This window comes from Eschrichtius robustus, chromosome 1 (genome assembly GCF_028021215.1).
Source record: "Eschrichtius robustus isolate mEscRob2 chromosome 1, mEscRob2.pri, whole genome shotgun sequence".
Taxonomy (NCBI): Eukaryota; Metazoa; Chordata; class Mammalia; order Artiodactyla; family Eschrichtiidae; genus Eschrichtius; species Eschrichtius robustus.
Window position 1 is genome coordinate 28,674,074 of NC_090824.1, and position 16,999 is coordinate 28,691,072.

The window sequence follows — 16,999 nt, forward strand, 5'->3', positions numbered from 1 at the left end:
AACAGAGAAGTAAATCTTCATGACTGAGGATTAGGCAATAGTTTGTCAGATATCACATCAAAAGCACAAGTGACAAAAGAAAAAAATGAATAAATTGGATTTCACTAAAATTAAAACTTTTGTGCTGGTCCCAGTCACTGAGCCGCCGCCCAGGACTCAGCAGCCTCCCCCTTGAGCCCCCTCGCTTCCCGACGCTCCGTCCCCCCCGCCCCCCACCGCCTGCCTTCTCCAGCCGCCGCCTTCCGCAGGCCGCTTCCACCCAGGAAAAGGAATCGTATCGTATGTCCACTATCCAGAACCTCCACTCTTTCGACCCCTTTGCTGATGCAAGTAAGGGTGATGATCTGCTTCCTGCTGGCACTGAGGATCCTATCCATATAAGAATTCAACAGAGGAACGGCAGGAAGACCCTTACTACTGTCCAAGGGATCGCTGATGATTACGATAAAAAGAAACTAGTGAAGGCGTTTAAGAAGAAATTTGCCTGCAATGGTACTGTAATTGAGCATCCAGAATATGGAGAAGTAATTCAGCTACAGGGTGACCAGCGCAAGAACATATGCCAGTTCCTCGTAGAGACTGGACTGGCTAAGGACGATCAGCTGAAGGATCATGGGTTTTAAGTGCTTCTGGCTCACTGAAGCTTAAGTGAGGATTTCCTTGCAATGAGTAGAATTTTCCTTCTGTCCCTTGTCACAAGTTTAAAAACCTCACAGTCTGTGTAATGTAACCATTTGGGGTCTGCTTTTAACTTGGACTAGGGAAACTCCTTCATGCAATAAACTGAAAAGAGCCATGCTGTCTAGTCTTGAAGTCCCTCATTTAAACAGAGGTCAAGCAGTAGGCACCTGGCAGTGTCCAGCCTGAAACAAAGCAATAACAGTGATGTTTCAGCCAAGTCCAGAGCCCCAAGATCACAGACGGCTATGTCTGGCCCGAAGCTCCTCAGCAATCCCTCTACAGAGTTCCCTGCCCTAAGAGAATGTCGCCACCTGAACAGCCCTCGGTGAAGCTGAGAGTGGAGGATGGGGTGAGGCAGCGACGGCAGCTGTACTGCTAGAGGGAGTCTTTGATCATCAGGGGAAAGATCCCCTGGTATCTCCAACGTGACCAGGTGGGCAGAGCTTAGAGCAGCCACCTTCATTCTATTGAGGTGAGAGGACATCTGGCTTGCCACCAAGGTCTTTTTGACCAGACATATCCTAGCTGATCGATGTCCAAACTAGAATGTGAGGCCAACCTTCTATCAGAGTTAAACTTTTGACAAGGGAACAAATTTCAAACCGATGTATCAGTCATGTAGCTGTAGAGCTCGCAACTTACTAGCAACAGCTGCCCAATGCCATGTGAAGTAACAAACTGATTTTTGGTTTTTTGGGGGGTTTTTTTCCCCTTCAGTTTTAATGTTATGTAATGTATTTAAACCCTTATTTAAATAAAACTTGTTTTCAGAAAAAAAAAACAAAAAACAAAAAAACTTTTGTGCTTCAAAGAACATCACAAAAGTGAAAAGACAACCCACAGAATGGAAGGAAATATTTGCAAATCATATATCTGATAAGGGACTTGTAGCCAGAATATATAAAAACTCTTTAAAAAAAAATTTTATTTACTTATTTATTTATTTGGCTGTGCCAGGTCTTAGTTGCAGCACACGGGATCTTGGGATCTTCATTGTGGCATGCAGGATCTTTAGTTGAGGCATGTGGGATCTAGTTCCCTGACCAGGGATCGAACCCGGGCCCCCTGCATTGGGAGCATGGAGTCTTAGCCACTGAACCACCAGGGAAGTCCCTAAAAATTCTTACAATTCAACAATAAAAAAACAAATAACTCAATTTTTAAAGTAGGCAAAGGAATTAAATAGACATATCCATAAGCACATGAAAAGATACTCCACATCATTAGCCATCAGGGAAATGCAAATCAAAACCACAATGAGATACCACTTCATACCACTAGAATGGTTAAAATAATACAGATAATCACAAGTATTGGCAAGGATATGGAGAAACTGGACCCTCATATATTGTTAGTGGGACTGTGAAATGGTACAGCCTCTTTAGAAAACAGGCTAGCAGTTCCTCAAAAAGTTGAACAAAAAGTTACTTTGTGACCCAGCAATTCCACTCCTAGGTATATACCCAAGAGAATTGAAAACATATGTTTTCATAAAAACTTGCACGTGAATGTTCATAGTAGCATTATTCAAATAGCCAAAAAGTGGAAACAACTCAAATGTCCACCAACTAATGAATGAATAAATAAAAATGCGTTGTGCCTCTACAGTGGAATATTATTCATCTCTAAAAAGGAATGAACTACTGATAAATATTACGGTAAATGAACCTTGAAAACATTATGCTTAGTGAGAGAAGCCAGATATAAAAGGCCACGTATTATATGATTCCATTTATATGACATAGCTAGTCTAGAATAGGCAAATCCATAGAGATAGAAAGTAGATTAGTGGTTGCCAAGGCCTTGGGGGGGCGGGAATGGGAAGGGGATGGGTTTGGGGATTCTTTTCAGGGTTGATGAAAATATTCTGGAATTAGGTTGTGGTGATAGTTGCACAATTCTGTGAATACATTAAAACTGCTGAATTGCACACTTTAAAGGGGTGGATTTTATGGTTATGTGAATTATATCTCAATAAAGCTGTTATAGTAAATACATAAATAAATTAGGAGAGACATAAATAAATGAATGAATAGGTGAATGGAGGTCACCTCCATGACAGCCCGATACCCTCTCCCTGATAAGCAGGAGCCCGAGGCCCCAGGTACTGACCTGGGTGGGGTGGCCAGGCTTGGCCCACATACGAGCTGCAAAGGAGGAGTGAGGAACGAGCAGGAGGAGACACCCATGGGCAGAGGTGTCACCAGTGCCTTTCAAGACAGTCACTTCTCAGTGGGAAGATCCTGGTAGGTGGCGACCCATGGAAACTGAGGAAACCTGAATTGAGCAAGAGGGCTTGGCAGGAAGGAGGAGGAGCCAGGGTATTTCCTGAGTTTAAGAGCACAGCCAATTTTATAGCTGCCTGGAACCAGGTGTGAGCAGACAGGGAGAGGTTAAGGGCACCAAGCAGAAACTGTGTGGTTTTTAAGGAGGCTGGCTTGTGGAACTAGTCATCCACTGCCCACAAAGTGATTTGTGACACTCATTTTATTCAGTAAGATTGTGTGCCTACCTGGGACTAATTGTAGGCAATAAAAGGAATGTAAAAGCCAGGAGCTTGCAGCCTGGGAAGAGAGACAGTCAGTCTATAGCACAATAGGTGCCATGGTGAAAGTGAGTTCCAGAGTACAGAGAAGGGTCACCAGATTCAGACTAGATGGTCAAGGAGGGCTGCCTGGGGGAGGAGGCACTTGAGAGGTATCCGTGCCTTTCAGGAGATATTGCTACTTCAGGAAACTGCAGCCTAGGGAAGCTGACAATCCAGGATAGAGGCTTCATAAGAGCCCATTCCCTGCTCACAAACCAGCCATCGCTTCTGTGCTGAGACCTCCATCACCCGTGAGGAAGGACTCCAACCTGGAGAAGAAGACTGTGGTCATGGGTTCTAGCTCTGATCCTGGACCAGGCACTGGGCTGCTTTGTCATCTTAGACACCTTAGATCTATTCTACCTGTGAACAATTTCCTCCCCTAAGGAATTAGAACTGTGGTCATTCTTCATGGAGGTGATATAATTTAGGTCAGTTCTTTCCTTTTATTCAGTTGAGTCAGGTGTTCGTGCATATGAGGAAAAAGTCTAGAGACACCAAATGAAGATCCACTGAGGGGGGAATGGTGGTGGTGGAGTCAGAGTCCTGCCTCTAAGGTGACATCTGAGTACAATTGTCTAGACCCAGGCTTCCCTCCCAGTGTCCATGAGTAGCTAGGTGCCGGGTGGCCCGAGGTGGTGATCTCCTTAGTCTTTAGAAAGCTGGGCAGGGCCTGCGGTGGCTAGAGGGGCCCTGTCCCTTTCCCCAGGCTTTATAAATCCTACCTTTCCCCCCAACCCCTACTGTGCGTCATGATGTAAATAAAAATGGGAAGCATTGATATAGCATCAGTGGCATTGCCAACCCTGGAACTCAAACTATTTCTTACCACAAAGGGCCAGAAATTGACAGGTAAATGACTTTTTTGCCCTAGTGATGCATCTTTGATCATAGAGTTTCTGCTCAGGAAGAAAAGGCAGAGAAATATTGTCTCCCGGAAATGAGTGACCCACATTTAGCATGACCCTGGAGTTAGAGTTCTAAAAACCAGCAGGACAGAAAGGTTTGGCCAATCAGTCTTGGCTAATATACTGGGAAATTGGATCAACTGGAGCCTGATGATTTGTATTGACTTTCAGAAGGTAGTGGCCAAGCAGGTAACAATTTGGTTCTCTGGGTCAATTGAGTCACTGAATCCTGTTTTACTTGTACCATGTTCCAAAAATGCCTCTGTTAGGAATTGTGTTATGTTCCCCACAAAAGCGTATGTTGAAATCTTAACTCCAGCACCTCAGAATCTGACCTTATTTAGAAAGATGTCATTGCAGATGTGATTAGTTAAGTTGTAATAGCTGAGTAGGAAGGACCCCTAATCCAATATGACTGGTGTCCTTATAAGAGGATGGTCATGTGAAGACAGACACACTGGGAGAAGGCGATGTGAAGATGAAGACAGAGATCGGAGAGATGCAGCGGCAAGCCAAGGAGTGCCAGGGATTGCCAGAAAACCACGAGAAGCTAGGAAGAAACAAGGAGGGGTTTTCCTGCATGTTTCAGAGGGACTGTGGCTCTTCTGAGACCTTGATTTTGGACTTCTAGACTCTGGAACTGTAAGACAATAAATTTCTATTGTTTTAAGCCATCAAATTTGTGGTACTTGGTTACAGCAACCCTAGGAAACTAATACAACCTCCCAAGGCTGAGGTTTTATCAGTGTGCACAAAAAACAGTTTGTAGTCTTTATTTGAAGGGCAGAATTTTGGCATTTTTTTTCCCTAAATTTTTTTTCAAATCCACTAGGACTCTGGTGCTGTTTTTGAAAGTGCTGGAGTGTCCGGATAGAGTCAGGTGCTGGCTCTAATCCTCTTACTCCCGTGGTATGGCTTCCTGGAGAAGCACCTGGAAATGCCATTTTCAGGTTCAACGTGAGACCAAAAGAATGAAAAAATTGGACTTCTTTTTTCTAGTTTTTCACACACGTTGCCCAACTTACACTTCCATATGCATTGGTAGTCTTTCTCAGTCACTCATTCATTCATCATACCCTTACTGCATACCTGCTGCATGTCATTGATGGACAGATAGGACTTTGCTTGCCCAGGGGCAGCCTCACATGGCTCCACTGCCGCTGACCCTTCCAGGCTTCCTCACTGAGTCACGCCTACCTAACTCATAGCATATCCTCAGTGGTGACAAACCTCTATCCTTGAAGGAAGAGATGAGTTTTTGGACAACCCAGAGTCCTCACAGCCATGTCTGGGGAATGAGGTGTATGATTAAACTGAAAAAAAAAAAAAAAAGTCTAGGTCTTTATTTTTCCCCTAAAAACCTCAGAAAAAAATTTTTTTTTACTAACAATACCAATGGGATATTTTCATAACTCAGAAGGTGATGATGTGGAAGAACAATGTCATTTGGATATTTTGAAAGATGCTTATGACATCCTGGTCGTAATAAGGAGACCCTTTTATCTCAAGCTTAAGGTCCACACTCAATAGCCTTGCCCTCATCTTTTTTCTTTGTCTTTCCTTTGCCCTCGATAAAGGGGCAGGTGAAGGAGCAGGATCTTCTCTCTCCTCTTCCTCCTTATCTCTTCTTTCTTTCTCTTGCTATTACTCTTGAGTAAATAGATGGTGACTAGCTCAAGGCTCAGAACTTTCAAAACAGCCAGTACTTCCCAGAGTGAGAACTTGTCCAGGGATCTTCTTCCAAGGTTGTCATCTACTTGTGATGTGAGCCTCATCACAGCTGACATAACATGTCACAAGACATATATACAGCCAACGCTCAGAGTTGAAGATGTAAGTGAGAACAGGAAGCAAGCTGGGCTTTTCATCACTGAGAAAAAGATCTCAATATGCCTGGGAGAATGTCCTGAGCTTCTGCCTCGGTGAGCTGACCCTTATCTCTCAGTTTAAAATATTCCTTTATGGGACTTCCCTGGTGGTCCAGTGGTAAAGAATCCACATTCCAATGCAGGGGACGTGGGTTTGATCCCTGGTCTGGGAACTAAGATCCCACATGCCGCGGGGCAACTAAGCCCGCGTGCCACAACTATTGAGTGTGCGAGCCTCAACAAGAGAGCCCACGTGCTGCAAACTACAGAGCCCACACACTCTGGAGCCCGTGTGCCTCAACTAGAGAGAGAAAACCCGCACACCACAACTAGATAGAAACCCGAGCGCTGGAACGAAGAGATCCCGTGTGCCTCAATGAAGATCCCATGTGCCGCAACTAAGACCCGATGCAGCCCCCCCCCCAAAAAAAGGAAGATAAATAAATTTTTTAAAAAGAATAAATATTATTATAAAAAATAAAATATTCCTTTATGATGTATAGAAATGGTAAAGATTAAAATCAGTGTTTCATGAAGCAATTTATCTATTAACCACATTTTGGTATATCAGAAGAAGACAACCATCTCTGCAAAGGGTGAATCACTCATTCATTCATTCATTCATTCAATCATTCATTCAATCATTTATTCACCAGATACGTATGAAATGACAGGCACTTTGACAGGCAGTGGGAAAGCCAAAGCTGGAAACACAGTCTCTACCGTTGAGGGGCTCATGGTAGGGAAAGAGATAGAAACAGAACCTGGTGCGATATAGCCTGAATGTAACCAGGACTTTGAGCCACCCTGCTATACCTTGAAGACCTAGGCCAGCATCCAAATCACCGTGCTCCAAAGGCCTTCCACAAGCAGGCCAAGGAGGGGCATACACCACTCATCACCAATAAAACTTCCTGATCACCCCCTCTTTAAAGCATCTCTGCTTGTTTCCCAAACCGTCTCTCACGTCGTCTCACCCCCAAAGCAGGATCTTAGCTTTTTCTCTCCTCCCCACATGACCCTTCCTCTTGCAACCTGGCTTAGTAAAACAAGACTTGATCTCAAGTGTCTCAAGATTTCTTCTGTTGCCTTGATTCAGTGTGTCTGGTGCTGCCGGACTGTAAAGTGTAAGGCAGGGGACGTGAGACCAGAGACCAAGCCGGGAGTCAGAGTAATGTGGACTTCATAAGCCAGATCATTTTTATAGTGGCTGCACCTACCCTAGATTTTTGAATCAGAATCCAATAAACTTCTCTCCTGCCTCCCTCCTTCCTCCCCCATTCTCCCCTATTTGTTGAAAACCTATTTGTTGAAAAAAATTGGGCAGTCTGTCCTCACAGTCTGCATATTGCTGATGACACTGCCGTGGTGGTGTCCTTTAACATATTTCACTGTCTCATCATGTTTCCTGGTAGTTAGATTTTGAGGCTTAATCAGATTTAGACTTTTTTGGCTAGACTACTTCTAGTGTTGCCAGGCTTGGCAAATAAAAATACAGGATTCCCAGTTAAATTTGAATTTCAGATAAATAATGAATAATTTTTAGTATATCTCATGGATTATTTGATACCTATTTATACTAAACATTATTTATTATTTATCTGAAGTTCATCTCTAACTACTTTATAAGAGGCAGTGTGCCCATCTAACAGGAGGCATATAATATCTTCCTGGCTCTGTATCTGCAACGTTAGCAGCTGTTGATGATCATGGCCTAGATTGATTATTTCCCTAGAGCTTGTAAAATTGTGGTGTTCTAATTCTATTTTTCTTTCTTTGTTTCTTAGATGGAATATGTATATAAAGAGAAACTTTCCCTTACCAAATATTTACCTGGGCATATAGGAAACCAACTATTTACCTGGTCATTTACCTTTCATATAGGAAAGGCAGTTCTTTCATTTACCAGTTTCATTTACTAGTTTTCAGAATAGTTGATTCCCTAGCATCCCCCAGAGGTAACCAATGAGTTGTGCTCTTTCCTTTCAAAGCATCATTATGGACTCAGGGATTTTGACGCATATGTATCTTGATCCATTGTTATCATTATTCTTTTAGACACTCAAATTGTCCCATCTTTGGCCAGTGGGAGCCTCCTGAACTTGACTTCTGAGTCCTTGTGATGCCATCCCTGAGGTCTTTGTTAGCCTCTTTGCTTTCTGATGTAACAAAATGTTCCAGACTCATCTTACACATTTTTTAGCCCAGATTTGGAATCAGACATTTCTCTTAGGAACGCCTTTAGTGGGAAATGATATTTAAGAGATCCAATATTTCTGACTCCCCTATTTAAAATTATAACAACTTCCCATAACAAAAACATATGCTTCCTGGGATCCCCTTACTCTGATTTATTTTGTTCCATACCATCTATCAATCTTCTAACATATCACATAATTTACTTTATCATATCTATTGCCCATCTCTCACCACTAGGTTGTAAACTCCTTGAGGGCAGAGACTTTTGTCTATTTGTTCACTGCCTGTACATATTAGGCACTTAATAACTATTTCTTGAACGAAAGAATGACTGAATATCACTGAATTACATGTTAATTCTCACATGAGAATGTGAGAGTGAATTTGGGAGGTACCACTGTGAAGCAGAGGGGTCAGGCAAGAGCCTATTTCAGTTGTTCAGGTGATTGATGATGGCAGCTTAGACTAGCAAGGTGCCTGTGGAGATGGGGAGAAAGAGAGGGGAGTAGACTAGGTATATTGTCTTGGAGGTAGAACTGACTGAACATAGTGATGGCTTGGATGTGGGGGATGAGGGAAAAGGAGGAATGAAAGGTGGCTTCTAGAATCTTGGCCTGAGCAAAAGGATGGATAAAGATGCTAAAGAGGTGAGAGGGGAGAGATGAGGGGGAGAGTTCAAGATTGAAGAGAATCAAGGGCTCCATCTGGGAAATATATGATTTGAGGTGTCTATTAGACAGCCAGGTAGAGATGTAAAGCAGGCAGTTGAGTCTGGGTTCAAGGATGGAGGTGTAAGATCAGGAGTCGTCAGTATTCGGGTGGTATTTAGAGCTCTGGGACCTAATGAGATCATCTTGAGAGCTTTAGAAAGAGACTAGAAGCTGTTTTAGGACCAATCCCTGAGATACCCCAACACGGAGCAACCAGAAGGAGGAGGAGCCTGCTAAGGAGACTGAGAAGAGGAAGCTAAAGAAATAGAAGGAAAACCAGGAGAGAGTATCACCATTAAAACCAAGAAAGAAGAGTGCTTCAAGGAGGAGGAAGTGGTCACCTGTGTCAGATGCTCCTGATAGGTCAAGTTTGATGAGGACAGAGTTAGGCTCATTGGGTTTTACAACATAGAAGTTGCTGGTGACCTTGACAAGAGAGGTTTCAGTAGTAGAGTAGGAGCGGGTGAGTAAACAGCAAGTGAAGACTTGAACCATGGAGAACAGATGACTAGTTCAGGAAGCTTTGTGGTGAAAGGGAGAAATGGGAGCAGTAGCTAGAGGGAGATGAGGAGGCAAGGAAAGATATATTCAAGATGGGAGATGCTGTATATAATAGTGGAGATGACGCATGTAGCAGGAGATTCTAACGACACAGGACTGCAAAGCAACTGTAGGAGACTGTTCGTGTAAGCCAGTCAAGAAATAAGACAGACCTGAACCCAGACAGGGAAATAGAGCTGACTGAACTTATGAAGCAAGTGAACCTAGAGATCTCCCAATTTCAGACCACAGGCAAATGCCAGGGTGCATAATTTCTCAGGATCCAAACCTACCTGCTAACAGCCTTTGCCCTCTTCACCATCACCCCAAACAAACACACATACCGAAACATCACACCCTTTCCAAAAGCAGAGAAAGCAGGATGCATATTGGGATCCTGGACAAATGCCCACTGCCCCCAGGATGGCCTGATTTGGGTTCAAAGCCAAGAAAGCACACAGAGTTTCCTTGTCCCCCCACTGGATTTAAGGGAGTTTTTAAAGCGCTCTTCTCTGGCTACCCAAGGATTAGCCATGTGTTTCAACAAGTGATTTAAAATCATTACTCGTCTCTTTTGGTTGAACCTCAAACGTTTGAAATGTACACAGCTTGGCAGGCTGGCCAGGGCAGCTGAGCTTCAAGAGGACATGTCCCGGCCATCTGTTGCCCCGCTTCATACCAGCCTTCTGCCCTTCCCGCTGCCGAGAAGCACTGGGCTTGTCAGGCAAATTCAGGACAAAGACAACTGCAGCCTTGGCTTCAAACAGTTGCTCACACAGTGTCTTGGGTGGAGCTGGGGGATGGGAAGTTACTGCGTTGTTTTGAAATGCTTTGCCTGGAGGTATGGAGTTTTCCCTCAATCTCAGAGATCCAGAGGGTTTTAGGGACAGGGACAAAGGACATTACCTGTGATTTCCCCTCCATCAGAGCAAACTGTGCGCAGCTACTCTGAGGAGATTAAGGGATGCAATGTGAAGATGTGAATTTCATTTTAAAAGTATTGAAGTATTTCAAAAACTGCTATTATAAAGTGTTTAGTCTATAATAACGTGAATGCATTAAATAGACAATTTTGGCACACCAAGACTTCAAGTGTATAAGCTGCATCATCAGGTAAGCTAACTTTTTTGAGGGGAGGGCAGTCAATTTTATGATTCTTCTAAAACAGTAGACTTTTAAAATAAAAATTTTAGATTTACAAAGAAATTGAGCAGATAGTACAGAATTCTCATCTTACCCTCCCCCTCCCCAGCTCTCACTTTCCCCTGTTAATAACATTTTACATTGGTATGGTATATTTGTCACAATTGATGAATTGATATTGAGACATTATTATTAAGTATAGTCCATTGTTGATTCAGATTTCCTTAGTTTTTACCTAATGGCCATTTTCTGTTTCAGGATCCCATCTAGGAAACCACATTACATTAAGGAGTCATGGCTTAGGCTCCTCTTGGCTGTAACAGTTCCTCAGACTTTCCTTGTTTTTCATGACCTTGTGAATACTAGTTAAGTTTTTTATCCTACTTGCAATCCCTCTATTGGGATTAGTCTGATGTTTTTCTCATGAGTTGTGGTTTTTGGGGAGGATGCTCACAGAGGTAAAGTACAATTTTCATCATATCGTATCAAAGGTACAAGCTATCATCATGATTTATGACTGGTGATGTTGACCTTGATCACCTGCCTGAAGTAGTGTTTATCAGGTTTCCCCACTGTAGAGTTTTCTTTTTATTTATTTTTTCTTTTTATTCTTTGGCTGTGCCACGCAGCTTACAGGATCTCAGTTCCCTGACCAGGGATTGAACCAGGCCATGGCAATAAAAGCCCAGAATGCTAACAACTAGGCCATCAGGGAACTCCCTAAAGTTTTGTTTTTAAAAAATTGTATGTACGTACGGACTCATGGATATTTATTTTATATTTTGGATTATAATTTGACGCTACTTAATTTTGTTCCTCAAATTGTTCCAGCTTTGGCCATTGGGAGCTCTTTCGTTTGACTCTTGTGCCCTGTGACATACCTCCATCAATGTGATATTTTTTTAGTAAACTCAGTTTTGTGTGGACTTTGGCACAAGCTCCTCCTGCCGTCTCTGAGCACAGCCTGCCCCTGATAGTGGGTGTGCCTTGTGCCAGCCTGGGCACGGCTGCTTACAAAGTCAGAGCAATGAAGAACTGAGTACTTCCTGCACTGGATCCACAAGGCTCCATAAACCACCAGGCTTGTAACAGTGAATACAGAGTGATAAAACTGCCTTGTTTGTTTAGTACGTGCTGTAAGTTTTAGTTGTTTATTGCCTGACTTTTATGTTTACAATGAGGATGAAGAGCAGTTGTTGGATATTTTGACAGTTACTCATTCAACTTTGAAACAAAACTTTTCACTTCTCTTCCTAGCTTCTAAAGTGGTTTAATTGAAGACTTTTCTAATCTCAAAAGACAAACTGAAAAAACACTGTTAGCAGGAGTTAAGCGCACAAACCCTGGTGCAGGACTGCCTTGATTTAAAACCTTGACCTTGGGCCAATTACTCCACTCCTTGGTACCTCAGTTTCTCATCTGTAAAAGGGGAAATTTAATTTTAACAGACCCACCTCAGAGGTCTGTTAAGTGAGTTAATATATGTTAAAATGATTAGAATAGGCCCTGGCATATGGTGGGCGCTATGTAATGGTGTTTATTGCTATTATTTATAACTATCTGCTACGGTCTGAATGTTTTTTTGCCCCCAAAATTCATATGTTGAAATCTTAATTCCCAAGGTGATGGTATTAGGAGATGGGGCCTTTGGGAGTGATTAGGTCATGAGGGTAAAGCCCTAATGATTGAGATCTGTGCCCTTATAAAAGAGGCCCCACAGATCTCACTAGCTTCTTCTGCCAGTCTGCAGCTCGGAAGAGGGCCCTCACCCAACCATGCTGGCACTCCGATCTTGGACTTCCAGTCTCCAGAGACATTAATTTCTGTTGTTTGTAAGCCACCCAGTCTATGGTATTTTGTTATAACAGCCTGAATGGACTAAGACATCATCCACCTGTATGATCAGAATTTTCTCAGAACTGTGTGACCGAAGCAAAATACAAAAATAAGTTGGATGCCTAGACTGACATATGACTGTGAATTGGCCAGGGCTGTGACTTTAAAATGCAACAGGAACTGACTCTGGATGAGTTAAGCAGAAGAGGAATTCATGGGAAGGATGTTGAGTAGCCCACGGAATCTGGGAAGGCGAGAGAGGCAGGCTCACGGCATGAATGAGACCAAGGATGCTGGGAAACAGCCAGGAGCATGGCCAAAATGGTGGCACAGAAGCTATCCAGAGAGTCCTGCCCTGGCCTCAGAACCCTGGTAAGCTTGTGCCACGACCATGGTCAGAGCCTGAGTGATGACCCTGCTGCTGCTGATGCCCTGGGATCTGGACATGGCTGCCACAGCTGCTGCCACCACACTGCAACAAGGTTATCTGAGGGGCTCGCTCTGTGGTCTCTTATTCAGAGTCCAGGGCACTGCACCTGATTGGTTGAGTCCAGGTCACATGTCTAAGCCCTGCCTATAAAAGAGGCTGGGAAGCAAGTGTCTGGCGTTTTCAGCCTCTGTAGTGAGAGGTGAGCAGTGGGTTCTAACTTCCACTAAGACTTAAGATGGAGTCTTCTACACACCTGGGGAGGGATTCTGAAGCTGGGCAGCCAAAAAGTGACAAATGTCACCCATCACCTGTGCTTTCAATTTTTGTTCCACCATGTTAACATCATTGATGGACTTTATAATAAGTAAAAGTTTGAAAAACACTTGCCCAGTGCTGTGGTGTCCCTCACATTTTTCAAGTCAGAGGTATAGGTGACTAACTTCTACGAGTCTTAAGGAAGATGAAGGCTCTGCTGGTGGGTTTGGGTAGAAGCTTTTCATGAAAGATGTGACTCTGGGCCTTTAAGGATATTGCACCCCTAATTTTTGTAAATGACAGCAGATGCTCTTGTGATTGATAAAATGCAAATTCCTTTAAAAGATATAAAAGTGATTGTTTTTATTATTTTGCATTTTCTTTTGATCAGCAGATACCAAAATGATCACTGCCATCCCGTGGAGTCTTTGAAATTTTTTGCTTTGAAAAAGAAGTCTTTAGATTTGATGGTTGGAAATCCTTAACATTGTCCCAACCTTCCTTTTCTAAGTGGAGAAATGGAGGCCCAAGAGATAGAGTGACTTATGCAAGGCCACACAGCTGCTTTAGAGCAGGCTCCAGGCCTCATGCCCTAGTCCTCAGTATTCTCACATTGCCATGCATCCAGCAGCTAGCCCAGGAGCAGGCCCGACCATCCAACCCCACAGCTGCTGCCTTCCTGAGGCACGTCTTGACAGGAGACCCAAAGCTGCTTTTGAATACAGGCCTGTAGCTGCTGCTGCTCCTTTATTCACCCTTACTTTTGGGGTGAGAAATCTTGAGTGGCTTTCTCTTTGTCTTCAGCCTCCTTCCTGGAGAGAAGAAGAAAACAATAGAGAACAAGCAGATAAAAGCCTCCATGCTGGTGCTAGGCTTCACCTGCTAGACTCCGACCTTTGCTGGTCTCAACTCTGCCTCTTCTCAGTGTGGCTAACCTGCTGCCCTAATTTGACTTGCTCCAAATCCTAGGAACCAGATTTCCCGGTCCTGCATTCATGCCCTGGCTCCCAGTCACGCGGCTAGGTTAGATCCTGACGTCTGCTGAGTGCACCCTGCGATAGAACTGCCCATCTCCTTGTCTGGCCAGCTAGATCTGGACCCGGCCACCCCTCAGGAAGCTCCTGAAGGCAGGGCTCATACCCTACCACCTCCCCCCCGCCCCTCCGTATCCTCAGCACCCAATAGGGTGTGGCCCAGCAAACCCTCATTGAAGGCATGAAGGCATGTCCTGCTCTGTTTGGGTGCTGCCCACACCTCATCATGACAAACTAGAGCAAAGGGAGGTGGAGGTGCTGAGAGGACAAACAGTGTGAGAGAGTTTCCTTCTACCCTACCTGGGGGTATTTCTAACTTGATTGACACCACTTATTTAGAGCTGCCATAGGCAGATTCGGGCTGTGGCCTGCCCAGGCCAGAGCAGGGACAACTGGTCTTGGGAATCCAAAGAGAACATCAGGTTCAGGCAAAGTTGACTTAGCTAAACCAGGGAGCAAGACATTCATTCATTCATTCATTTGTTCAGTAAATACGTACTGAGTACCATATGTGTCAGGTTCTATGCTGGGCACCCAAAGATTTAATGGTGAATGAGACACACTCTCACACACTCTCTGCCCTCAAGATGCTTAGAGTGAGGAAGACAAAACAGGGGACTGGTCTTTACAATAGATTATGGAGTGTGCTGAAATAACAATAACTAATATTTATTGAATGTTCACTATGTGCCGGACCCTGCACTAAGCCATTGGCCATGCATTGTTTCATGTAATCCTCACAGGAACCCTACTAGTAGGTACTATTACTATCTCCATCTTACAGATGAGGAAATGGAAACACAGAGAGGTTGAGTGACTTGCCCAAGGTCACACAGCTCAGGTAAGTGGCATACCTAGCATTTCAATCCAGATAGCTTGACTCCAAGGCCTATGCTCCTAGCTCCTCCACTAGAATAGTTCTGCCTCATTACAATAGTAGATGATGCAGGATACTATTGGAGCACGTAAAGGTGCACCGACTGTGTGCCAAGGACATCCAGAAGCATTCAGAGACTGCAACTAGTGTTAACATGACCGGCTCATAGGGAGCGAAGACTGCAGAGAGAATAGGCTGAAGGGTTCAGTAGGCACCAGTTCACAAAGGTCTTTAAAGCCAGGCTAAGGGGTCAAGATTTTATCCAAAGGACAGTGGAGAAATGCCGAAGGATAAGCAGGAGAGTTTCACAATCGGGTGGCACTTCAGAAAGCTCTGTTTTAACTGTACTTTGGAGAAGGAATGGAGTCAAGCAAGACTGGAGTGTGTTCCAGTTGTTCAGTCAAGAGCCGATGGTGGCCTGAAGCATGGATTGGCAGCGGCCCGAGAGAGAAGCAGCCTAAGTGCTGCCCACAGACCTACTCATGACAAACTAGAGCAAAGGGAAGTGGAGGCACTGAGAGGACAAACTGTGTGAGAGAAATTACTTTGTTGTAGGGAAGTCACCGTCGAGCCAGAAGACTGGTGGAGACCAAGACACCTAGGTGAGCCCCAGAGGGTCAAGGGTCAGCACTGGTCCAATGTCAGGCAATTGGCCAAAGTCTAAACAGGCAAGAGGGTGGTAGAAGAAAAAGCCAGCAGAAGGTGGTGGGGACCCAGCAACAGAAATAAGAGGCCAATGAAAGGACTCCAGTCTCTGAATGAAGAAGAGAATTTTCCCCTGGGCAAGTGGGGACAGGGGAGACACTGGGAAAACAGGACCAGGAACCAGGGTCCCTGAGGCTGTCCCAGACTGGCAGTGAGACCGAGGATGCTCACCAGCAAGACAGGGATTCAGGGTTCCTTCTGTGTCCCCCTCTCCCCACCTCTAGCCAGGTGGTTCCTATTTAATCAGGTCTGGCTTCAAAGTTGGTGGGAGGGGCGATGTGGTGAAGGGGAAAGAGAGCTTTGACGTCAGAGAGATTGGGGTTTGAATCTCACCTGGAGCCACTGGTTCTAAGACTCCAGACAAGTTACTTAACCTCTCTGAGCCTCAGCTCACTCATCTGTAACATGAGGAGAACAATATCTACATCGTGGGGTTACTGAGTGGGAATAACAGCGCCTACTGCACAGGGTTATTGTGAGGATGTGGGAGTTAACATGTGAATGGCCAGGGCTGCACCGGGGTGGGTGCTGAGTCAAGTTGTCAACCTTTCTCCTTTATCAGAAGTCATCTACCAGCTGGGCCCTGGGCCAAGGGTTTCGGGTGCTATGTTACTTCCTTCTTAACAAACCGAAGGAAATATTACTCTTCCCACTTCGTGGGTCAGGGAAAAGTGCTGTCTGTGAAGTGTCTGAGTTTGAGACCTCTCTCTTTGCGAAAAGGGAGACTAGCGCATATTAATGAGCTGTTAAAGACACACTAGCGGTAAACTGAGACCCTCTCTTTGGCATAATCAGAAAAACAAAAAGAGAATTGAGGGCTTCCCTGGTGGCGCAATGGTTAAGAATCCGCCTGCCAGTGCAGGGGTTCAAGCCCTGGTCCAGGAAGATCCCACATGCCACAGGGCAACTAAGCCTGTGCGCCCCAACTACTGAGCCTGTGCTCTAGAGCCCGTGAGCCACAACTACTGAGCCCGCGCGCCTAGAGCCCGTGCTCCACAACAAGAGAAGCCACTGCAATGAGAAGCCCACGTACCGCAACAAAGAGTAGCCCCCGCTCTCCGCAACTAGAGAAAGCCGGGTACAGCAACAAAGAACCAAAGTAGCCAAAAATAAATAAATAAATTTATTAAAAAAAAGAGAATTGAAAAGGAAATTACTTTTTCACTGTGTGATTTCATGCACATCCTTGACCTAAAATCATCTTGCTTCCTCAAGCTAAGCTAAGT

General features: G+C 44.4%; 1 pseudogene; it reads left to right on the plus strand.

Annotated features, from left to right (window-relative positions):
- Positions 1–216: 216 nt before the first annotated feature.
- Positions 217–1,111, plus strand: LOC137776196 (eukaryotic translation initiation factor 1 pseudogene; annotated as a pseudogene).
- The last annotated feature ends 15,888 nt before the right edge of the window (positions 1,112–16,999 follow it).